A 26,526-nucleotide genomic window follows, 5' to 3' on the forward strand; every position below is an offset into this window, starting at 1 on the left:
CCGAGGCTCTTGCCATGAGCTGCCAAGGCAATGGAAGCCTTTCATAAACACAGACTCCGTCAGCATTTGGACACAGCCATAAGCAAAGTGGAAGTTCTCTCCTCACTTCAGAGAAAAGTATATCCTTCTTTAATGGCCCCTTCTTTCCACTGGGCTCTCTCTCACAGAGATCTTCATGTAGGATATTTCTTTTGCCACAGTTGTCTTGGCTTTCCATGCCTAAAATGCTCTCATTGGCTTTTCAGCCACAACCGAATGCCTTGAGGTTCATTCTGAGGTCAGAGTGTTACTTAAAGCAATTGTCATTCTATGAGTCTTCAGCAAACTTTGAATGTATCACCATGGTTTGGATGTGTTCTAAGGTCCTTTCCAGTTCAAACCCACTATGAATTGGCATCTGAAGGTGGCTCTCGAACTTGGACCTTTCAGTTTATCATCCTGGCCCCTACTTCAGTTGAAGTGCTCATCACTACGTGGACAACCTAAACAGTCTTTCAACTATTACCTCCTTCCTCTAGCCTCACTATAATCCAATCCATTCCCTATTGTTGAGCCAGTGTTAATCTTTCCCAAACATAGGGCTGGTCATTGTCACTCTTTAATTTGCAATTTTTTAGCAGGTCCTTTTCATACATTGGCTAAACTCATGAGTTTCAATCCGGTAAATTCTCCCAGAATCATCTCCTTCTAGGACACATACCCTGTATTTCTGCCTCAGGAAACTATTCACTCCTAATGTCCTCTACTGCCTCCATCATTTGCTCATGCTCCCCTCTGTCCTTCATGGCCACTTCATGGTCCCCACTTTTCACTCAAGGCCTTGCTCAAAAGCCAGCACCACTCAGTGTGAATTTGTGTGTGACTAAAAGGTGTCTGGAATGGCACCAGACCAAGATCTAAATAGCTGTTATTCCTTGAGCTAAATGATAATAGAAGCCTGAACAAGGAGCTCAGAGTATTAACTGACTGAAAGCTTGGGATGAGAGAAGACTTCTTGAAAGAGGTGGTGTTTGCAGCAGTTACAACAATTTTAAAGAGAAGAAGGACACACGATGAAGTGGGCAAGCAGGGGTACAAAGGCATGGAGCATTGAGAGAGCAGAAAGCTCCAAATCCTTGGTGAGGACAAATCCTTGGGTAGAGTTGCAGTGTTGTAAAGATTCTGAGGAGGGCCTGGGCATGGAGCAGAGCATAATGCCCTTTTGAGTCTGGCCAAGTGGGAGTTTTATAACCAAGGCTATGGGAAGACTGGAGCAATGTTCAGCAGAGGCAAGGTATCCCTCTCCACTGCTAAGAGCCCATCCCGAGTTATTTTATGTATCTGCTCTGACTGGCAAGTCTTTCCAAAAGCATATGTCAAAGAAATGAGACTTGCACTCAGATCCCACCAATCCTAACTAGTCTTTGAATGAAGGAATGACTCTTCAAGAGAGACACCACAATTTGGGGCATGTCTAGTGGCAATAACTGGAGAAAATATTTCCTCTGTTTGGGACTTTACATTTTAATTTCAGTAGAATCCAGAGTCTTAATAATCTCAGAAAACAAAACTTAAAAGCATAGATAATGCATGCAGCCAGCACTGTGGCGCAGCAGATTAAAGCCCTGACCTGCAGTGTCAGCATCCCATATGGGCACTGGTATGAGTCCTGGTCACTCCACTTCTGATCCAGATCCCTGATAATGCACCTTGGAAAGCAGCAGAGGATGTCTCAAGTCCTTGGACCCCTACACCCACGTGGGAGACCCAGATGAATCTCCTGGCTCCTGCCATTGGATGGGCTCAGTTCTGGCTATTACAGCCATTTATTTAGGGAATGAACCAGTGGATGTAAGACCTTTCTCTCTATGTCTGTCTCTATCTCTGTAACCCTGTCTTTCAAATGAATAAAAATTAATCTTTTTTAAAAGTATAGGTAATGTCTTATATTAGTTTTCTCTTCCAGAGTAATGATGCATCCGCTTATGAACTCATTGTTGCCATGAGTCAGGTGTCGGTGCCCTTGGAGGTGGGTCTTATGTTCAGGATCTTAACAAGCTTGCAATCAAGGTGCTAGTCAGAGCTGTGGCCTCATCTGCTTCCACACATCCTCTGGTTGATACAGAATTCATTACCTTGCAGCCTTAGGATTCAGGTTATCCTGCTTCCTCAAAGCCAATGGGAGATAGAGTCTTGCTTTCAAAGTACTCACCTGATGAGGTCAGGCCCACTTAACATAATCTCCATTTGATGACCTCTTCATTATAATTAGGGGCCTTAATTACTTAAATCCTAATGATACCAGTGGCATTTGTTTCATTCACGAGCCCTGCCCATACTTTGTGGGGGGTGGAGGTGCTTATGTAGAGTGTGTACACTGGGGACAGGAGTCTTTCAAGCTACTTTCCATTTCTGCTTACTCTGTGCCTTCTAAGCATAAGAAGACTTCCCATCGCACACAGAAGACTCTTCCCCTGCCCTGTGATCCTAGCAGCAAGGGCCTAGAGCTTCTTTAACCATGGCCCTGCCACCAACATAATCCTTTTCTCCTTGGCTTAGTTTCTCTAAGCGAAAAATTATTCAAGCATCACTTCTGTGGTGCTTAAGGGAGCGTAATAAATTAATGAATTAACTGTATTAGGCTCATTAGTCAGATGGAAAGAGCTGTAGAATTGTAAATTATTGTTTTTTTGAATCTTGTGGCTGTCACTAAAAAGTTTGCACTTTGCCATCTATCAGCCCCCAGTTCAAAAAACAATGCTAGTATTTTGCTTCGAACCATTAAATTGAAAATAACCGCCTTGGTGCTCATGATGTGTGGATAGGGAATTATCTGCCCTGGGAACTTGCCAGCAAGAATTATTTAAAAAAATCTGCACTAGCTGAAATTCAAAGAAAACCGATGACAAAGCAAGAGGAAAATCTTGCCACCGTTAACTTCTCTTAACCCCAAGAATGGCCATGGTCTAGGCTTCCAGCATCTCCCCAATCCCTAAGAGACCTGATGGGCAGGGTGCAAAGCAATGTCCTGTTTCCTCTGACTACAGCCTTCAGCTTCTTCAAGATGATTTGGGGTTTCATACTGCAAAAACACACCTGGATAAAATTCACTTTTGTCTCTGTTTCTCAGGATGCCCCCACCCAGAAGATCTTAGCTTTGCTCTCCAGAAAGCATCAGAGTTTCCAAGGAAACTTATTCCTCCCTCTCTAGTCTCTATCTGTGTGTACTCCTTCCTCTTGGGCTGTAAGTGCTCTTCCAAGATGTTTCCTTGTATTACCCCCACTCTATCGGTCCTGGGGAATATCTGTTCCACACACACCCTTTTCTCTCCAGAAGCTCAGATCCCCAGAGAGACCTCCCAAGTGCAATCTCAGGCCCAGTCTAGCTTCAAACTCTCTGGGCCTGCTGTGGGAGCTGCTGTGGGGAAGGATAGTCTCCACTGCAGGAGACAGGATTGAATAGGTGAAAGGCCAAAGAAAACGGGCCTCGATGCAGAGACACTGAAGTCTGGAGCCTCATATCCATGGCTACTGCCATGCCTCTCACTTGATGTACTGGCCAATGGATGTCCTGTAGTTTTGCATTTGCTAAGACTTCCTCAACAACTGTAACAGACCCTATGAAGCCATAATTCTGCCAGAAGAGAGTGACCAGTTTTGAATTTGTATGATTGTGGGAGCAGCAGGGGATAAACCAGCCATGCTCTTTAGCCTGGAGCTGGAAAACTATTCTAAATGTTTCCCATGGAGAAGCATAAGGAATTTCTGTGACTGGGTCATATGCCTTGAGTTATATCCCACTCCTAACCCTAAAATTTATATGTTGGGGCCCTAATCCTCAATACCTCAGAATGTGACCTTATTTGGACACAGGATCTTTATAGAAATTATCAAGTTAAAATGGGGGTGATTAGGTAGTCCCTAATGCAATATGACTGAAAGCTTCCTAGAGGAGGTGTTAATTAAGCTGAAATCTGGAAACTGAACAAACCTCAAGAAGGAGACACTTGGAGATGGACTCACATATAGAAGAAATGCCAAGTGAACATGAAGATGATATCTACAAGTAAAGAAGAAAGGCCTGGAATACATCCTTCTGTTACAGCACTCAGAAAGAACCAACTCTGATGAATCTTTGGCCTTGGATTTCCAGTCTCTATTACTGTGCCACAAAATATTTCTATTGTTTTAAGACACCCAGTCTGTTATTTCACCCAGTCTATGTTGTTTCATTACAGCATCCCTAGTCTATTGGTATGCCTCTACTGTAAATAATCATTATGTGCACAATATGAGGTAATAGGAGAGCAAAACCAGATGTCCTGTGCCCTCATGTAGCTTATACTCCAGTGGAAGAGAGAGTCAGTCAGTAAAAAAATCGCACAAATAAATGTGAAATTGCAACTAAGGTGAATACGGGAATAAAAAATGGCCTGGTGCTGTAAGAGCCTATAACTGGAGGTATGACAAGTCAAGGAAAGCTTCCTAGAGGAGGTGTTAATTGAGCTGAAATCTGGAAACTGAACAAACCTCAAGTAAACTAGGAAGAGAATGAAGATCAGCTTAGGGCTAGGGAGCACCGCCACTTTGATAGGTCTTGCCATGAGCCTTGTGGTAGACACTCAAACAGCCCTGAAACATGCTTGTGGTCATTATGGTTCATGCATCAGTACCATTATCATCATTAGCTCTGTAGGGACAGCTCCAAAGGACCATCACTGGAAGGTACTGACCATCAAAGGAAGGAAGAATTCAGAAGAGAAATAGCCTAGGCATTAAAACAAGAACAAACATACCCTAACACTGGCTTGAATTTTCTACTCCTGGAGTTGATGGGAAACATACTAAAAGACAGCATAGATGTTGCATGGTGGAGCCACAAGGAGGCTAGCCTTGACTTCAGTCTCCACTCTACCACTTGCCAGTCATTTCAAACACATCACTTAACCTTTCTGAGTCTCAATTTTGTCGTTTGGAAAATTGGGATAATGAGATGCTACCCAGTTTTGTGCCAATCTAAAGGCTATAGCACAGGAGAAATATGCAGTAAATATCAACATAGGGATCCTATCAATATAGGGATCCTAGTCCCTACTCCACTCCTGTACACTTATATATGGCATTGGTATTGTTTCTGTAAATGCAGAAGGGCAGACCAACCATACCCCTAAGAATAGGCTTCCTTAGACCACGAGCAGATGACATGTGGTATAGCATGACAAGGCAAATCAAGTTGGATCCCTTAAGGAAGCATCAGGGCAAAAGCAAGGGAAATGAAGATGTATGAGACAAGAGGAGGAGGCATGGCCAGGCTCTGTCCCCAGGGTCTCAGGGACCTGCTCCCTAGACCTGTCTGCAACCCAAACTGGTACCGGTAATCACCTCTGGTCATGTGGCTATATTTCTTTCCTGATTTCCAGGGACTGTAATTTATGGCTTGGCCAACTCTGACTTCTTTGTAGTAGAGCCATTGTGTTTGTTAGCATAACCATTTCTTAGAAAGGATGTCAATAAAGACTGGGGAGTGAAACACAAAACCCCCACAACCCCAACTGCTAAATAATTTCTGGAATGAGTTGTCAGGAACCTTTTATTTACTGATTTTGCGCATTTCATTTATTTCTGGCACTGGGCCAACCTTCCTGACAGTTAAGATTTATTGATTTAATTGCCTAGGGTAACCATGCAATAAAATCATCTCAAAGATAAATTTTCATGGCACTGTGCAGCATGGAGGTAATTTTTCAAATGCTACGGCTATATTTCTGCAGGTTACAGGTGCAAAATTTGCTTAAAGCAGGGATGTCTTATTACTGTGGCTTGGGAACATTGGGGGCCAGGTCTTTGGTGGAAATTCTTTAGAGGATGAAGGAGGGGAAAAGGAGAGGAGAGGAGAGGAGAGGAGAGGAGAGGGGAGGGGAGGGGAGGGGCGGGGAGGGGAGGGGAGGGGAGAGGAGAGGAGAGGAGAGGAGAGGAGAGGAGAGAGAACACATAGTTCTAGGAAAGAAATGATATTTCCTTAATTGGTTCATATATTCAATGCCCATGAGAAAGTGGGGCTTCACTTTAATTAGGAGTGGGCTTGGAGGTTATTTACAGTGTTCTGTGGAATCATTTGTTTCCAGCTGTGCGATGCTTTGTACCGCGTGAGCCTCACAAGGTAGATGATTGCCACTTGTGACATTCGCGTTTATTGCTTCTTTAGATCTTTTTATTTACCCTGTTAAAGTGCTCATTATGGCTTCCAACAACGAGTAAATGAAAAAGCCTGATTAACTCCCAGGTTAATGGTAACATTTTGGGAAGTCAGAAATAGCATAAAGTTTTAACAATGTGAAATCTTTTCTTATCTCTCTTGATTTATTTTACAGTGTTTTTGCTTTGATTGCAGGTTTCAGACAGTGCCGTTTAATGGCTTATTAAACTTGCAGCTTAGCAGGCTTGCTGTTTGGATAAAATTTTATTTTTGCTCAGGTGTAAACTTTTGGAGTAGGTAGGGCTGTTTTTTTCACTGTATTGAAGTCCAGAGGCCAGGGTCTGACTGGTAATCTCAGAAGCTCTTTGTAAAATACAGGGCCATGCAGGAGCTGAATTGAAATTCTTGCCCTTAAAATCTCATTGTTGTCCATAGTAGAGATGGGGGACAACTTGGAATGAACTTTGGGATTTTCAGATACATTTGAATGATGTTGCAAGAACTTTGAGCAATATTTAAGCTGCATCCTTAGCCCTCTCATTGCTCAGATGGGGAAATTGAGGTCCAAGGAGTTAGAAGCAGAGTTCTGCCTAAAAGTAGGTCTGCAGACACTCAGGGCAGATCATCTCAATATTTTTCAACCTGTGCTGCCACCTTCAAATTATTCACTGCCAGAATCCATTGACTTGGGTATCTCATCTTCCCCTCCCCTTCCATACTCCAGCTTCTCTGTTTACAGATGGCAGGGGTTGGAGAAGATACTTGTTAGCTTGCCCAACCCTATCTGTGCCTTTAGGACATGTGCATGTCTAGCCAGTCTCATCCCTACACCCTGGGCATTAACACTGAATCATTCTCCCCTGAACTGCTAGATATCATGAATCCAAGACCCACATGTTCCAATAAGCCAGAACCATGCCAGCCACTACCGTGTGATGCATATGCTCTTCCCATGGACTGGGCTTTGCATAGTGCATAGGTTAGGATTTGCAGATCTACGTAAAAGAAATTAGAATTTGACTAAAAAGGCAGCAAAGGAAATTTGAACCAATATTAAATGGTGAGTCCAGCTGAACATGTAGGCCCTTTGTTGTACCATTGCTAATTGTAGAGTAGAAATCAATGTGATGCCAGGATGTCCATGACAGTGTTTTTGAGGCTCAGCACCAGGACCTGGTAGTAGGCTCAGGGTCTATGTGTATGTGGGCACATTCATTCACTACATACAAATGTGTGAAGAGTCCATTTTAAGCAGGTCCCTATGCAAGAGGGAGTGGGAAAAATGAGGGGCCATATGGGAACTGAGTGGATCAGACCTGTAGCTGGTTCAGGTGTACTGATTGGCACCTGCCTGGCAAAATTTAAGATTCATGGTGCCCTCTCCTGACAATGTAGTAAGACTCTTTTATGTTCTCTCTGCCTCTGCTCTTGCTCTTCCAATACTCTGCCTACATAGCAGCCAAGGGCATTTTGTTTACTCCTCAGGGATATTTTTAAAATATTTATTTCTTTATTAGAGTGTCAGAGAAGAGGAAGAGAAGAAGAGGAAGAGGAAGAGAAGAAGAAGAAGAAGAGTGAGAGTGGGAGAGAAGGAGAGAGGGAGAGAGGGAGAAAGGGAGTGAGAAGGGAGAGAGAGAGAGAGAGAGAGAGAGAGAGAGAGAGAGAGAGAGAATATCTCCCATCTGCTTGTTCACTCCCAAATGGCTACAACAGTCAGGTCTGGGCCAGGCTAAAGCCACAAGCGTGTAACTCCATCCAGGTCTCTCACATTGGTGGTGGGGGCTCAAGTACTTGGGCATCTGCTGCTACCTTTCCAGGCAAATCAGCAGGATTCTGGAACACAACCCAGAGCCAGTACTGCAACCAGAGCTCTGATATGTGATGCCAGCATCACAAGGTATCTGTTTAACCCCTCCATGCCACATCCCAGGGGTATCATTTTATCATGCAAATCTGATTGTGTGATTCTTCTATTTGAAATCCTTAGAAGACAGTTTTTCATCACTTCTGAGAAAATATCCAGAAGCCTTTCACGAAACGTGAAAGAGACTGAATGACCTGGTTCCTACTTTTACTCTGAAGCTGTCCTCTCCTTTCTCTTCCAACCAATCATTCACTTCTTGAGAGATTTAGTGAACTGGGCCAATAATCAAGTCAGCGGCTCATGTTGACTCACACACCTACCCACTGCCCCCACACACATACATACACACAGATTCACAGAATTATCCTTGCATTTCTCCTTTCCATAATCATGTGTATCATCCATCAGTAGTCCTGTCCCGTCAGCTCTGCTTCCAGATCAGATCCAAAAGTCATCTATATGCTTCCCTCCAAGTCCACTGCCTCCACCCTGGGACAAGGCACCATCTTCTCTCCCCTCACTCCCAGTTATCACAGGGAAGACTGTTAGAAGTCTCCTGGAGGGGCCAGTGTTGGGACTTAGCAGGTTAAGCCATTGTGTGTGATGCCAGTATCCCATATGGGTACCAGTTTGAGGCCCAGCTATTCCACTTCCAATCAAGCTACCTGCTAATGATCTGGGAAAGCAGTGGAGGATGGCCCAAGTATGTGGGCCCCTGCCAACCTTGTGGGAGAAGCAGAAGAAGCTGCTGGCTCCTCTCCTGGCTTTGGCCTGTACCAATGATGCCCATTGCAGCCATCTTGGGAGTGAAACAGCAGATAGAAGATTTCTCTCTCCATTTCTCCATAACTCTGATTTTCAAAATAAATAAATAAATTTTCAAGATTTATTATTTTAACTTTTATTTAATGAATATAAATTTCCAAAGTACAGCTTATGGATTACAATGATTTCCCCCCATAACTTCCCTCCCACCCGCAATCCTCCCCTTTCCCACTCCCTATCCCCTTCCATTCACATCAAGATTCATTTTCAATTCTCTTTATATACAGAAGATCAGTTTAGTATATATTAAGTAAAGATTTCAACAGTTTGCACACACACAGAAACACAAAGTGAAAAATACTGTTTGAGTACTAGTTATAGCATTAATTCACATTGTACAGCACATTAAGGACAGAGATCCTACACGAGGAGTAAGTACACAGTGACTCCTGTTGTTGACTTAACAAATTGAAACTCTTGTTTATGGCGTCAGTAATCACCCTAGGCTCTTGTCATGGGTTGCCAACACTGTGGAAGTCTTTTGAGTTCACTGACTCTGAATTTATTTAGACAAGGTCATAGTCAAAGTGGAAGTTCTCTCCTCCCTTCAGAGAAAGCTACTCCTGCTTTGATGACCTGTTCTTTCCACTGGGATCTCACTCACGGAAATCTTTCATTTAGGGTTTTTTTTTTTTTTTTTTTTTTGCCAGAGTGTCTTGGCATTCCAGGCCTGAAATACTCTCATGGGCTTTTCAGCCAGATCGGAATGCCTTAAGGGCTGATTCTGAGGCCAGAGTGCTGTTTAGGACATCTGCCATTCGATGAGTCTGCTGTGTATCCCACTTCCCATGTTGGATCATTCTCTCTCTTTTTTTTTTTATTCTATCAGTTAGTATTTTCAGACACTAGTCTTGTTTGTGTGATCCCTTTGACTCTTAGTCCTAAAATTATGCTCCAATGTGAACTGAAATTGATCACTTGGACTAGTGAGATGGCATTGCTACATGCAATCTTGATGGGATTGAATTGGAATCCCCTGGTATGTTTCTAACTCTACCATTTGGGGCAAGTCCGATTGAGCATGTCCCAAATTGTACATCTCTTCCCTCTCTTATTCCCACTCTTATATTTAACAGGGATCACTTTTCAGTTAAGTTTCAACGCTTAAGAATAACTGTGTATTAATTAAAGAATTCAACCAATAGTATTAAGTAGAACAACCAAAAAAATACTAAAAGGGATAAAGCATTAAGTTGTTCATCAACAGTCAGGGCAAGGGCTGATCAAGTCACTGTTTCTTATAGTGTTCATTTCACTTTAACAGGTTTCCTTTTTGATGCTCGGTTAGCTGTCACCGATCAGGGAGAACATATGATATTTGTCCCTTTGGGACTGGCTTATTTCACTCAGCATGATGTTTTCCCGATTCCTCCATTTTGTTGCAAATGACCGGATTGCATTGTTTTTGACTGCTGTATAGTATTCTATAGAGTACATGTCCCAAAATTTCTTTATTCAGTCTACTGTTGATGGGCATTTGGGTTGATTCCAGGTCTTAGCTATTGTGAATTGAGCTGCAATAAACATTAAGGTGCAGACAGCTTTTTTGTTTGCCAATTTAATTTCCTTTGGGTAAATTCCAAGGAGTGGTATGGCTGGGTTGTATGGTAGGATCATATTCAGGTCTCTGAGGAATCTCCAGACTGGCTTCCATAGTGGCTTAACCAGTTTGCATTCCCACTCGCTAGCATCTGTTGTTGGAAAAGACCCTGGTGGCACAGGCAGTCAAAGCCAAAATTAACTATTGGGATTGCATCAAATTGAGAAGTCTCTGTACTGCAAAAGAAACAGTAAAGTGAGGAGGCAACTGACAGAATGGGAAAAGATATTTGCAAACTATGCTACAGATAAAGGATTAATAACCAGAATCTGCAAAGAGATCAAGAAACTCCACAAAAACAAAACCAACAACCCACTTAAGAGATGGGCCAAGGACCTCAGTAGACATTTTTCAAAAGAGGAAATGCAAATGGCCTACAGGCACATGAAAAAATGTTCAAGATCACTAGCCATCAGGGAAATGCAAATCAAAACCACAATGAGGTTTCACCTCACCCCAGTTAGAATGGCTCACATAGAGAAATCTACCACCAACAGATGCTGGTGAGGATGTGGGGTAAATAAATAAATATTTTTTAAAGAAGTCTCCTCGAAAAGAAACACTCTTTAATTTTCACAAATACTCAGGTTCCCAAATATATTTGATAAAGGTTTTTATTGAACTACTACTACCATTCATTCAGTTGTTGGTTGTGCTATGAATTGTCTAGGTGTTGATAATACACCATTGCGGGCCGGCGCCGCGGCTCACTAGGCTAATCCTTGCGGCGCTGGCACACCGGGTTCTAGTCCCGGTCGAGGTGCCGGATTCTGTCCCAGTTGCCCCTCTTCCAGGCCAGCTCTCTGCTGTGGCCAGGGAGTGCAGTGGAGGATGGCCCAAGTACTTGGGCCCTGCACCCCATGGGAGACCAGGAGAAGCACCTGGCTCCTGCCATTGGACCACCGCGGTGCACCGGCCGCGGTGGCCATTGGAGGGTGAACCAACGGCAAAAGGAAGACCTTTCTCTCTGTCTCTCTCTCTCACTATCCACTCTGCCTGTCAAAAAAAAAAAAAAAAGAGATAATACACCATTTGCAAGGAAAAAAAAGCTTGCTCTTATTGAGCTTAAGGTCCACTGAGGAAGACAGGCAAAGTGCAAAGTAAACTCATATAAAATATCAGGTGATAAGTGCTGCTAAAGTAAGGCAAGAGCTGAGGAAGGGATCAAATGAAAAAGCAAAGGGATGACTTTACACAGGAGTATACAGTCCATCTATTGTGATAGAAGAAGTCAAGGCACATTGGCACAGACATCTTAGAATAAAATGTTCTAGAAACATTGTTCCAAGAAACATTGTTCAGAAAATGCTATCTAGATAAGAAACTCCTCACTCCAGCTGAATTTCTCACTGTACTTTGTCCCTTGCTTGTCTACCCCTCCAACACATACCCATACAGCTCTTTAATCCTGCAATACCCAGTTACTTTCCATTTTACCCCCAAATAACGTGTAGCTTCATTTTCCTACACTGCTTTCTTTAAGTGACAAAGGTTGTTTTTTGGGATCTTCATGTCCTTCTCAGTTAACATACGGCCTTGCTTGGAGCTCTGAAAGTAACTGGCAAGCTAGACTGTTCTACCTTTCCCTTTGCTTAGTGAACCCATGCCTTCCCAAAGCAAAACCACTCCCATAATTTTCCAAGCTGAAAGCTGAGCCTCCCCAGAAGGCCACCCAATCCAATAGGTTGTCATGTTCCATTTGAACACAAAATATTTTATGGCCTCTGGCCTCATGGTCCCCCAAATTGACCTCAGAGGGAGCCCTGTTTGAAGTATGAAAAGCTCAGAGTTGCCCTGCGCTCCCTGCCTTTTATGAATTCTGAGAATGAAGGCCCAGCCAAAACTAGCTCTGGCCCTTTACTCTGATTCATGGGTTACTACAAAGTGGCATGTGAAAACAATCAGGGCCTTTCCTCAGGCAAAGTAGACAATAGCTAATAAAAGCCTGGTTCATGCCAGGAGAGAGAAATTTGGAGACCATAGAAGGGCAAGACAGAAAGTTGATCCCCTGTGAAGATTTTTGGGAGCTTGTTAGGACCCAGTTAGTCCAAAGTGAGGGATTGCGAAATGAAGGTCTCCGTCATATGGAAGACGTTAAGATTATAAAGCAGGAAGTTCATAGTGGGGAGGATATTAAAAAGCACACACTTATGCTAATTTGGAAATAGTCACTTGGAAAAATGTGCAGGAATGAGACTGATCTGGCAGTGCTTTCTTGTGCAGAGAGCTGGGGGCATATTTCTCAATTGATCAAATTCCTAAGGGTGTCAGGCAGGTTTCTAGTCCTGCCCATCAAACAGCAGCCCAAATTCCAAATGCACCAAAGCCTTTATGGCTACAAATTAATATGTTAAAGTCCAGTGGGACATCTGTGACCCTCTAATCAGAAAATTCCCATTGTCAGGGATTTCAAGCTTCTGGTCTGACTGAACCACTAAGGACATTTGTATTGTAGTGGTCTATCTGTACCTGCATGGAAGGAGTGATGGGATTCTGTGGCATGTCTAAGCAGATTGCCTTTGTACATCCTATAATGACCATTGGAGAATGAGCATGACTCATGGAAACTGAAGCCAGCCAGAAATGATGAAATAGGTCAGACTGTGTACCATGTGCAGCCCTTCCTGTAGCTGGAGTGGGTTCTACTCTCTGCCACGTGTCCATGCAGACTCTGCTGGTTTCCTATTACCTTCCCCAACCTGCTTGCTATGGTGACAGTAGCCAGGATGATGCATATTTCCAATTGAATGAGGTTGTTACTACAGAGCCAAGCAACAAATATCATGTGAGTTTTCTTCCTGTAGCAGTCGTCCCCAGGATGTCCATGCCTTAGGCTGGTCAATTGTGTCATGGGCCCAAACCCTGACAGCAGATGTATGACCAAAGGTAGCACATTTGAAGAAACTAAACTGGATCTTCTGGAACCATGTCATCATTGATCTCCATCCGGGTTTAGCTTCACGCTGAAACTGTTCTACCTGGTTTCCCAGTCACTGTATTCTCTGAAGCTATTCAGTGTCTCATTCATTCATGACCTCATGAATTTAACAATTACTGGACATGGGGCCAGCATTGTGGCACAGTGGGTTAATTCAGCATCTGCAATGCCAATATCCCATATGGTGCTGGTTGAAGTCCCAGCTGATCCATTTCCATTCCAGCTTCCTGTTAATGCACCTGAGAAAGCGATGGAGCATGACCCAGGTACTTGGGGCCCTGACACCCATGTGGGAGATTGGATGCAGTTCTCAGATCCTGGCTTCAGTCTGGCCCAGCTCTGCTCATTGTAGCCATTTTGGATGTGAACCAGTAGATGGAGGATCTCTCTCTCTCTCTCTCTCTCTCTGGCTCTGCCTTTCAGATAAATAGATAAAACTTTTTTTAAAAAAAAGAGAAAATAAATCCAGTGTTAAGTGACATAAGTTTCATATTTTAATAAGTATATATTTTCAAGCAAAAACAATTAATGAGGAAAATTGCATTGTTTTGTAGTTTTGCAAAACTATATTTCTATTAATGAAATCTAGCTGCATTGTCATACATACTGCATTGAGAATATTGTGATACAAAGAAAATGTAATAGACATACATTTGGAAAAGTGAAAAGTATTGTAATAGACTTGTCAGAGTTGTGGATATTTTTCTTTAATATAATTTTAGCATATCAGCAAGAGAAGTTTTTGAAAATTAGTGACAGTAAAGATCTGAAGACACATCAATGAGATTTTTGTACTCTGCTATACTAACACATTTGGTCTTTCTTGCAGCTTGAATGACTCTTCAACAGCCATGATTTTGTAACACCATGCATTGGTCATTTGGAAAACATTGGTGCCCTGAGTTGTACCAGTTCTCTAGATTATGATACCTTTCACTAGTCAGTATTCCAAAGCCTATTGCTAACATCTCCACTGATCTGATGGCAAAAGTCTATAAGTACTGTATAGCTATCAGGATCACAGTGGTAAAGCCAAGTTTTCCAAAATTCAAATTTTAGCTTGAGAGCTCAAATTTAATCACTGGAAACAAATTACTGTCAGTTGTTTACCTTGAAGAGGTAGGCTCACTTTGTTAATTTTTAAGAAAATGTCTACTAAATAAGCACCATAGTTTGTCTTTTATTCTTGCAAATCAAAATGGATTTTTGTGTAAAAGAAAAGATCAGCCAGTCAGCTCACAGCTCAATCATACAAGTGGCTTTCTTTGAGTCAAACATAATGCTACATTTTATAACAAATGCTTTATATATAATTCCCATTTTTGTTACACAGAATATTAAAAAGACATTTACTGAAGGTTTGAGCTTTAACAAAATTAATAATTGTTTTTTCTACTTCATCAAAGGCATTTGTAAGTGAAGCTGGCTTTTTTAAAATTGCAAGTGTGTAGCAGTAAAGAATGTGAAGACTACTATACAGTGGCACTGGCTTGACTTGTGCTCAGGTGCTAGCAGTTTTGCCCACCATGGTTTCTGCATCATCAATTCAGAGATCAACTCAGAAGAAAAAAAAATAACACATTTTTTAAACCCTAACCATTCTTCCAAAGGGTATTGGCATGTCCATGAGTCCATGAATCACATTTCAAGAGTCATTTTTCTACTCATTTTCATGACACTCCCTCTAAATTGGGTGAGTAGGCACCAGGAGGCCCCTTAGGGAAGAAAGTTATGCTGAAGACAGGTTGGAGTGAACCACAATGAGGCACAGCAAATAGCTCTTTGAGCTCCTCTTAGACATGAGAGGCACATTTAAAAACAAATGCCATATTTGAAAGGAAGATCGCAGGTATTAGAGAAGATGCACGAACTTTGTGCAAGAAGGATGGCAGGCAACAGGGAAGTGAGCTTTATTTTATTTTATTTTATTTTATTTTGACAGGCAGAGTGGACAGTGAGAGAGAGAGACAGAGAGAAAGGTCTTCCTTTTGCTGTTGGTTCACCCTCCAATGGCCGCCACGGCCGGCGCGCTGCAGCCGGCGCACCGCTGGCAGGAGCCAGGAGCCAGGTGCTTTTCCTGGTCTCCCATGGGGTGCAGGGCCCAAGCACCTGGGCCATCCTCCAGTGCACTCCCTGGCCACAGCAGAGGGCTGGCCTGGAAGAGGGGCAACCAGGACAGAATCCGGTGCCCCAACCGGGACTAGAACCCGGTGTGCTGGCGCTGCTAGGCAGAGGATTAGCCTAGTGAGCCGCGGTGCCGGCCCGGAAGTGAGCTTTATATGCATGAGAATAGCAACTGCCATGGAATAAGACCTTTCTGTTGCACCCACTGTGGCCTAGCACAGTATGTGGCTGATAGCAGGAGCTCAACTGGATGGATGGAGGGAAGGATGTTGAGAATGATAGGGGTGGCAAATATTTTTTCTGCTAAGATCCATTTGGATATTTATTTATTTATTAAAGATTTTATTTATTTATTTATTTGAAAGTCAGAGTTACACAGAGAGAAGGAGAGGCAGAGAGAGAGAGACAGACAGACAGACAGACAGGTCTTCTATCCACTAGTTCACTCCCCAGTTGACTGCAATTGCTGGACCTGCGCCAATCTGAAGCCAGGAGCCAGGAGCTTCTTCCAGGCCTCCCATGGGGGTGTAGGAGCCCAAGGATTTAGGCCATCTTCTACTTCTTTCCCAGGCCATAGCAGAGAGCTGGATCAGAAGTGGAGCAGCCGGGTCTCGAACTGGTGCCCATATGGGATGCCAGCACTGCAGGTGGTGGCTTTACCCACTACGCCACAGTGCCAGCCCACCATTTGGATATTTATAACACCACTCACGGACTACACAAAATTTTCAACTGAGAAGTTAGCCTGCCATAGTTCTATTAATTTCAAGTCCCTCCTGCAGTTGCCTTCGAAGGGCCAGACCACATGATTTTCATGGACCTTTTACAATCTACAAGAAATTTGTTCCACATCCCAGAAAAAGTGCATGTTCTTACATCAGGTCACCCCTGTTTATAAACATTCTCCTCACTTGCTTGGGGTCTGGTTTCCATAGCACAAAATGATCTTCTTTATGTATAGTCTCACCTGCCTCATCCTGGACTACCTATGCCAGGCCTCCCTGCTATGTGAATGCTGCCCTTACCTTGTTCAGGCCCTGACGCTGCTGTCACGGAAGAATTGACCTTAAATGAAAACACAAAAGTAATTTATTCTCCTCATTCTATAGTGTAGAATAATGCTAGGAAGGGGCTCCTGAGATGGTTAGAGCTGCCTCTAGGCTATACAGGCAAATATTTTTATGGGAGTCTGCCTATAGAAACAATTTAATCTAGCCCAGTTTTGTGACACACTGAGTTAATCGCCACTTGTGATGTCATCATCGTATATCAGACTGCTGATTCATTCGAGTCCTCGCTGCTTCACTTCTGATCTAGCGTCCTGCTAATGTTCCCAGGAAGGCAGAGGATGATGGTTAAAGTACTTGGGCCCCTATCACCCATGCTGGAGGCCAGGATACAGTTCCTGCCTCCTGGCTTTGGTCTGGCCCAGACCTGGCTGTTATTTGGGGAGTGACCTAGCAATGGACCTCTAGCACTGGCTCTCTCTCTCTCTCTCTCTCTCTCATCTCTTCTTTTCTCTCTGTTGTTCTGCCTTTGAAAGAAATCTTTTTAAAAAAGTTTGAACAATATAATGATAACATGTATTACCAAATTCATGGGTCTGTATGAGGTAAAGTGGTTTGCCAATGAAGATCTGATACAGCAGGGAGAAGAAGAGGTATTTAGGTGTTTGATTTTTATGCTGTTACTGCACACAAAGTTTCCTCATAGGGTTTGGATTCCATATTTTCATGACCAGGACAAGAAACCATGTCTTTGGAGAAATCAAGATATTTGAATACGGAGGGAGCTTACTGCTGTAGCCTAGGGGAAGATAGTTTAAAAAATGTGGAGAGAGTGCAATCTCAGGGAAGAGTTAGGGAGAAAACAGGAAAGGAAACTCCATGCAAATTAGAGGGACACTGTGGATATTCACGGAGGGTGTGGATGCACACAACACAGGACCCCAGCAGCCGAGAGCCTTAGCACCAGCTTTGGAGAATAAGAAGAAACCAGACTGCAGCATTCCAAACCAGTGGAGATAAATCTTCAGGAAGAGACTGGCATGAGTCCAGCTTGGAGCCCTGCGGGGGATGGTAGACCTGACAACCTAGTGGGGAAAAAAGGGCACAGGTTTCTCTCTCCCTGACCAACCAGCACGAGCATCCTGTAACTAGCCAAGAGGGAGTGTACGCCATTTTGGACATACTGCACAGCTGTGCTGGCTCGTGTCTGCATGCCCAGCACCCAGCAGAGAGGAGACAGCTGAGTCTGGCTGGGAGCATGTTTAGGAGTTTTGTGCTTGTGACTCAGGGATCCCTGTTTGCTGAAACTGTGAAAACACTGTGGCTGCACATGAGGGCGCAGGGTGTGGCTGGGTCGTTGGACAATTGCTGTGGGTGGCTCCACACACTCAGGGCTCCCTGAATCCCTAGTGAGGGTCATTGCTACAGGATCCATGCTCACACCGAGGACTGCAAGGATCCTTTACATGGATTTGTGACAGCAGGGACGAATACTGTACCCACTAGGGCTAGTGAACAGGCATTGGTTTCCTTTGAAGAGAGGAGGTGAGTGTGAGACTACACCAACAGAGCAGATTAAGCTACCCCTCTGATAAAAAAAAAAAAAGAGAGAGAGAGAGAGAGAGATTTACCACTCCCAATTTGGGTATCACCTTGGACACTCCCATCACCTGGAGCACTGAACAGAGCTCCCTGGCCTCACCCAGCACACGCCTCAAGGTAGTCACTGAAAGAGCAGACACTCCACTAAGCCACAGAGGTATAGTCCAAAGATAAAAGCCATCATAGGGGAAAAGAAACTAACAAGAATCTCCAGAGTCCAGAAATAAATGCAGAAATTCAAGAAACTGAGAATGAAGAGATTGAAGAAATGCCAGAAATGGAATTCAAAAAATTTATCATAGCATCACTTAGAAGTAATCAGAAGCAAATACATGAATTGGAAAAATCCATACATGACATAAATGAAAATTTCTCCAATGAAATTGAGATTTTAAAGAGAACTCAAAATGAAATATTGGAAATGAATAATTAAATAGATCAAATAAAAGTGTAGTAAAACACCTTAACGACAGACTCAGTGAGGCAGAAGAAAGGATAATCCAAATTAAAAGACAAATCTCGGCCAGCGCCGTGGCTCAATAGACTAATCCTCTGCCTGCGGTGCCAGCACAGTTCTAGTCCTGGTCGGGGCGCTGGATTCTGTCCCAGTCACTCCTCTTCCTGTCCAGCTCTCTGCTGTGGCCCAGGAGTGCAGTGGAGGATGGCCCAAGTCCTTGGGCCCTGAACCTGCATGGGAGACCGGAAGAAGCACCTGGCTCCTGGCTTCAGATCAGCGTGGTGCGCTGGCTGCAGCATGCCGGCTGTGGCGGCCATTGGGGGGTGAACCAATGGAAAAGGAAGACCTTTCTCTCTGTCTCTCTCTCTCACTGTCCACTCTGCCTGTCAAAAAAAAAAAAAAAGAAGAAGAAGAAGAAGAAGATAAAGCTCTGGAAATTTTATTGTCAGAACAAAAAAAGAAGAAGAAATTAGAAAAATAAAAAACAGTGTTGGAGATTTATGTGATGCTATCAAATGATTCAACATACAGGTCTGAGAATTTCCTGAAGGCATGGGAAGAGAGAATGGATTAGAAGGCATTTTAGTGAAATAATTACAGAAAACATCTCTAATTTGGAGAAACAAAGGGACGTCTGAGTACAGGAAGCACATAGAAATCCTAATAGACATGACCAAAAATGATCCTCACCAGGACATTCTAAAATGTGTATTAGAGAAACTCCAGATTACTTTCAGATGATTTCCCATTAGACCCACAGTTGGCTTCTCATCAGAAACCTTACTGACTGGAAGAGAATGATAAGATATATTCCAGGTCTTAAGGGAATGTCAACCAGAACACTGTACCATGCAATGCTTTCATCTATGAATGATGGTGAAATAAAAACATTCCATAACAAACAGAAATTGAATTTGTCACCACTCATCCAGCCTTACAAAAGGTATTTAAAATATGCTACACACAGAAACATGGTCATCACTATGAAAGAAGGTGAAGGAAGAAAATCTCCAAGTAAAAGTGCAAAGGAAATCCAAAGTAAAAGATAGGAATATTTATGGAAAAATGGCAAGTCCATGTCGCTAATTATCAATAGTTACCTTAAATGTAAGTGGCCTAAACTCTCCAGTTAAAAGATAGAGACCAGCTGAATGGATTAAAAAACAAAATCCATCTATATTTTGCCAAAAGAAACACATCTCCCCAACAAAGATGGATACAGACTGAAAGTGAAAGGATGTAAAAAGAAATTCCATGCTAACAGAAACCAAAATAGAACTGGTGTAGCCATCCTAATATGAGATAAAATAGACTTTAACATGAAAACTGTTAAAAGAGACAAGAAGGGTGCTATGCAATTATTAAGGGATCAATTCAACAGGAAGTTGTGACTAAAATAAATGTATACACACCTAATTATGGAGCACCTGGTTATTAAAAAGAACTGTTAATGGATCTAAAGGGAGACATAGACCACATACAATAGTAATGGGGGACTTCAATATTCCACTTTCAACAACAGACAACTCAATTAGAGAAAAAAAAAAAACAACAACAGTTAATCGACACTATAGACCAAATGGACCTAATGGATATCTATAGAACTTTTCATCCTACATTTGCAGAATACACATTATTCTCACCAGTGCATGGAACTTTCTCTAGGATTGACCACATACTAGGCCATAAAGCAAGTCTCAGCAAATTCAAAAAAAATTAAAATTATACCATACATCTTCTCTGACTACAATGGAATGAAGCTGGGAATCAACAATTTAGGAATCTCTAGAACGTATTCAAACACATGGAGACTGAACAATATGCTCTGGAATGAACAGTGGGTCAAAAGAAATCAAAAAACTGTTGAGGAACAGTTTTTTTTCATACTCTTTGTTGAACTCTTTACTTAGTATAGAGTTAATCTTTTGCGTATAAAATTAATTGAAAGCAGGTTTTAGTAAAAAAAAATTGGAATAGGAGAGGGAGGAAGAAGAAGGATGGGAGAGTGGGTGGGAGGGGGGATATGGTAGAAAGAATCACTATGTTCCTAAAGTTGTATTTATGAAATATGCATGAAGTTTGCATGCATTAAATACAAAGTTTCTGAGGAAAAATGAAATCATGTCTTCAGGTTTCTTCCTATTCAGTACACCATGGTTAAATAGACATCTACTAAGTATGGCTGATTTGATATCACCCATGAGAAGAAAAGGAAGGGTTGCTGTTGCTACTCACAGGGCCATGATTCTTCAGCACCAACTTGTATTGGTATATAGATCTGCTTGCTTCTGCAGATCCCTGATGCCATTAACTTCATGCTGGTTATATCATCAGTCATGATGATGCTACTACCCATCAGGCTGCCTGTGGACACTGATTTCCAATGGACTCTCTCAAATGTTGTCACTGCACTTTGTTGATGATGGTCACAAATGTGTACTTTCCCCAGAGTATCCAGAAAAATGTGAATAATTCATTTTGCTGTTAGGTGCAATATAATGTTTGGAGCTTTATAGCATAAATGTAGAATTATACACATTTGAACAATGTTCTTTCTTGAACTCCTTGCATTCTTAGAATGGGGTATCTTTACATTTTGATGGCACTCCTGCACTCCACATACTGTCACCCAAAGGAGCATGAGCAATGTGCATATCAGTGGAGCATGAAGAGTGGTCTCTGTCATGTACAGAATGACTACCTCATAATTTTCTGATGCAAAGCAAAAGAGGATATTTATCAAAAAGGCCCATGGTAGAATGGAGGCAACAATGTCAGAAGCCCTCAGTGGGAGGTGCTTCTCAAGGACAAGCTCCTCAATCTGTTCCAGACATATGCCTTAAGCTCCAAAATATGGTGACAGAGGCTAACACAACACTGCATGATCTGGTATCTGAAGCCACAAAGATTTATTATAATTGAGACCTGGTGATAGATAAGAAAAGAGAGAGGAGACATTATGAAATGATAGCAGTTTTGCCAGGCACCTCTGTGATAGGCTAAATAGTGGAAGCAGAAAAGCCAATCTGTTTTGATTGTCAGAAAACAGGGTACTTCAAAAGGTAATGTCCCCAGAGGATACAACTCACATATAGACCCTGTACCATATGTAAAGGGGACCACTGAGAAAAATAATTTGTCCCAGGCCCCTAGAAGACTGGTCCCTGGGACATACTCTACAGTACAACTCAAGGAGGTCTAGGTGACACTTACAGTATGGAGTCTACTGGTAAACTTCCTGGTAAGTACAGGAGCCCATTTCTCTACCATTCCCTTTCTCCCTGGACCGAGGTCTCATAATAAGGTGGCCATGGAGTTTCTGGACAGCCCATAGAAAGATATTTCTCTCAACGTGTCACTTGTTCTTAGAGACCTCAACTTCACTCACTCTTTTACATTAATCTTAGAAACACCCGCTCCCCTATCAGGCCACGAAATCCATTCCCAGATCGATGTACAGCTCCCATTACCACCAGGAGTCACAGGCTGTTTTTCCCTCCTTGAGCTAATGGTAGACTCTCAGGTATGGATGGATGAGACAACTGTGGGATGGGCAAAGACAGCAACTCCCTTAAAAGTCTGACTTCATGGTCCTGCCCATTTTCCCCATCAAAAGCAATGTCCTCTCTATCCAGACATAAAAAAGAGGGTTGGAACCTAACATTAAGGGCCTCCTCAAAAAAGCAATTACTTAAAGAATGTGTCAACCCCTACAATTTACCCATTATTGGCATCTAAAAGGGGTCAGATAAATGGAGAATTGTTCAAGACCTGAGGCTTATTAATGAGACAGTGGTTCTGCTCCATCCAGTAGTTCCCAATTCTTATAACCTCCTGACCCAGACACCCCAAACTGACAATTTCTTTTCCATGCAGTCCTTAAGGACACTTTTTTCTGCATATCTCTAGACCCAGAAAGCCAGTCCCTTTTTGAGTTTCAAAATCCATTGACTGGAGTTGGACAGCTAACCTAGACAGTACTGCCATACAAAGCTTTACAGACAGTTCCTTCCTATTTAGAAAGGTCCTTTATGAGGACCTAAAAGACCAATATCCTGAGGAAAGGTGGAGAGATGATTTAAAATGAAGATGGTTTGCTAGTCTATTTCCCATCTGAGATTCCAATTGTGGGCATTTGACTATCACTCTTAACTTCTAAGCAGAGTGTGGCTTCTGGATATTCAGGCAAAAGCACAACCGATCTATCAGGAAATAAACTATCTGGGCTCATCCTCAACTCTGGGGAGCAGAGGCTAGCCCACAGAGAGAATACAATAAATGGAGTAGATTCCTGTTCCTAAAACCTTAATACAGGTCCAACTAACAGGTTATAGATCTCTAGGTAAAGGGAAATAGCTAAGCTCCTGTAGCAGGCTATGTATCAGACTCTCAAGAACAAGTCAAGGCAGGACCCCCTACTTTGGGAAAGAACAAAACACAGCTTTTGCCCAGTTAACAGCAGATGTAATTGGGGGGCCCATGCATTAAAATTGCTAAATCCAGTCCTTCAAAACAGGCAGGCAGTTAGATATGCCAACTGCTGCCCAAAGGTTCATCTTTATCATGGTCTAAAAATATTTTTTTTGGAGGGAGGTCAATTAAACTGGATAGGTACAAAACCATAAAGATCTGTTCTTGGCTAAGACCAAGCAACTCTAGGACCAGGCTGAAAAAGTCTGCAATTTTGGACCTGACATCTAGTCATGGAAATCCTGGCTATTGTCTCTCCTCGTACCAACAGCTCCTTATATACTGTTGCTACTTTTCTTTGGACCACATGTTTTTAATACTGTCAAACATTTTGTCTCCCACAGAGTATAAGCTATCTGCTCCAGATGCTCATGAAACAGATCTTCTAGCTTATCCCTTTGGATGATATGACCTCTGGACCATGCAAAACAATCTTTTCCCAGGCTACCTGTGAACATAATAAGACAGATAGCAAGAGAAGAATACCCATAACCAGTTCTATGCCCATATGTGAGCTCTGAAGAAAACACAGAAGATGGACCTTCATCCATGTTGACCTCCTAAGATTATGGATTACTTCTCTTGAAGGGGGAACATTAACGTAGCTAAGTAGATATGAGCCTATGTGTGTGTGACGGGCTGAAGAAAAAAATGGGAATTTCTGTATGATGGAACAAGGAAGCAAGACTTGGAAACAAACCAGCATTTATTTATCAAAATTTTGCCATTGTTCAATAACCTGGTGGAGGAGTCTCATCCCTTTCCCTAGAGTCAGGAGAAGTTCATCTTCTCTAAACCAAGGGGACTACTATGAGTTCTGGGAGGTATTCCACACCTAGAAAGAATTCCACCATTCCATATAAGGTGTATGGGAGAATAAAGGAGGCCCACACAAAACATCCATAAAATCTTCAGTCTGACTGCAAACTTGCCTCTCAGTTTTTTACTGAGATGCTCGCCTTGTCTGTCAGGTATACTTTTTATTATTTATCTTCATTAAACTTTGCTAGTATGCTTACCACTATAAAACAAGCAAGCAAAAAACAAAAACAAAAACAAAAAAAGCAAAAAAAAGCAGCCCTCAAAGCAAAGATGTTTCTCTATGGTTACTTGACAAGTGGCACAGAACTCATAGACGGAGTGGTGACCTGGGTACTAGTGCCAGGCGGACATACCAGATAAAGCACTCTTGCCGCTACCACTGGAGGTATACCTCCAGCACTGGAGGTTTTCTGCAGTCATCCCACAGATGGACATAATCCAAACATGCAGGTTAAACTTCAGTGCTGGTGGCAGTGCAATCTCACACAATGCTACTAAAGAAAGACCACACAATACACCAGAGCAAATTGTAGGTATGAGTATGGGAGCTCATCATGACATCTGGTTAACCTCACAATCAGGAGTGAGGGTACCATTGAGAAATAACAACAAAGTACCCAGAGAGGGGACAGGGCCCCATGAGTGTCCTTGTCTATACTCAGGGCATTGAGTTCTGATGGTACCACCAACATGGTTAATCCCCAGCACTAGAAAAATACTTAGTGAGGTTTGAGGAAGGCATTTATTGTGTTTAGAACCTACAAAATGCCCAGTCTAGGTTTTGAACCCCAAGCCTGAATGGCAATACTGGCCCTGGCAAGCTACAGGAATCAGATAAGTTCTTTTTTTTTAATTTATTTTAATTTATTTTTATTTTTTTGACAGGCAGAGTGGACAGTGAGAGAGAGAGACAGAGAGAAAGGTCTTCCTTTGCCGTTGGTTCACCCTCCAATGGCCGCCGCGGCTGGCGCACTGCGGCCGGCGCACTGTGCTGATCCGATGGCAGGAGCCAGGTACTTATCCTGGTCTCCCATGCGGGTGCAGGGCCCAAGCTCTTGGGCCATCCTCCACTGCACTCCCGGGCCACAGCAGAGAGCTGGCCTGGAAGAGGGGCAACCGGGATAGAATCAGGCGCCCCGACCGGGACTAGAACCCGGTGTGCCGGCGCCGCAAGGCGGAGGATTAGCCCAGATAAGTTCTTATAAAACGTTAGAGGACATTTATTTCATGGTAGGGAGCTCTCAGAAGAACAGAGACTGTGACAGAGGACACACATGTTTGACTCTGAGGTTGATAATGCAGCCACAGACTATATTTCCAAGCTCTGCCTGCATGTAGGTGGAGTATGAGACCAATGTTCACCAAAGGAGAACTAGTAGAAGTAATTTGTGTACACTCCAGGCTACAGCAGCTGAAAAGCAGATACAACTTTTCTACGTTGTATTTCCACTCCTGTCAGCTGCTGGCAAAGTTCCCTGAGGTCCTAAGTTGTGACATACCCACAAGATTGAAGGAACTTGGGAACTTGCATTACCATGAGGAGGAAAAGATACCAAAATATTCCATAACAATTGCCCTCTGAGTAAGAAACAAACTTTGATTCTGTTAAACTACTAACATTTGTGAGGTCCACTTTCAGGGAACAATTTTTCCCAGAATGCACAGCCCGAGTTTACACAGGGTTTACATTAAAAAGTGAGCATGAGACAGTGTTCAAGCTCTCCAATTGTGTCTGCAAGCATTCAGTTGTCAGCAACCTCCTTAAGGCTGACACAGCTTTTTTTTTTTTTTGATTTCTATTTTACTTTTATTCCTTTTTTTTAACTTTTATTTAATGAATATAAATTTCCAAAGTACGACTTATGGATTACAATGGCTTCCCCCCCATACCGTCCCTCCCACCCACAACCCTCCCCCTTCCCACTCCCTCTCCCCTTCCATTCACATCAAGATTCATTTTCGATTATCTTAATATACAGAAGATCAGCTTAGTATACATTAAGTATGGATTTCAACAGTTTGCTCACACACAGAAACATAAAGTGAAAAATAATAGATGATTTTTTTAAATGATGATGAAATCAGATCAGACCTATTGTCATGTTTAATCCCAGTGAGAGTCAAGTTGGGAATTGATAATTTCTTTTTTTTTTTTTTTACAGAGGATCAGTTTAGTATGCATTAAGTAAAGATTTCAACAGTTTGCACCCCCATAGAAACACAAAGTGAAATATATTGTTTGAGTACTCGTTATAGCATTAAATCTCAATGTACAGCACATTAAGGATAGAGATCCTACATGAGGAGTAAGTGCACAGTGACTCCTGTTGTTGACTTTACCAATTGACACGCCTGTTTATGGCATCAGTAATCTCCCTATGCTCCAGTCATGAATTTCCAAGGCTATGGAAGCCCTCTGAGTTCTCCGACTCTTATCTTGTTTAGACAAGGTCACAGTCAAAGTGGAGGTTCTCTCCTCCCTTCAGAGAAAGGTACCTCCTTCTTTGAAGACCTGTTCTTTCCACTGGGATCTCACTCGCAGAGATCTTTTGCCAGAGTGTCTTGGCTTTCCATGCCTGAAATACTCTCATGAGCTTTTCAGCCAGCTCCGAATGCCTTTAGGGCTGATTCTGAGGCCAGAG

Source organism: Oryctolagus cuniculus, chromosome X, assembly GCF_051225735.1.
Source record: "Oryctolagus cuniculus isolate XC-2025 breed Fujian yellow rabbit chromosome X, ASM5122573v1, whole genome shotgun sequence".
Taxonomy (NCBI): Eukaryota; Metazoa; Chordata; class Mammalia; order Lagomorpha; family Leporidae; genus Oryctolagus; species Oryctolagus cuniculus.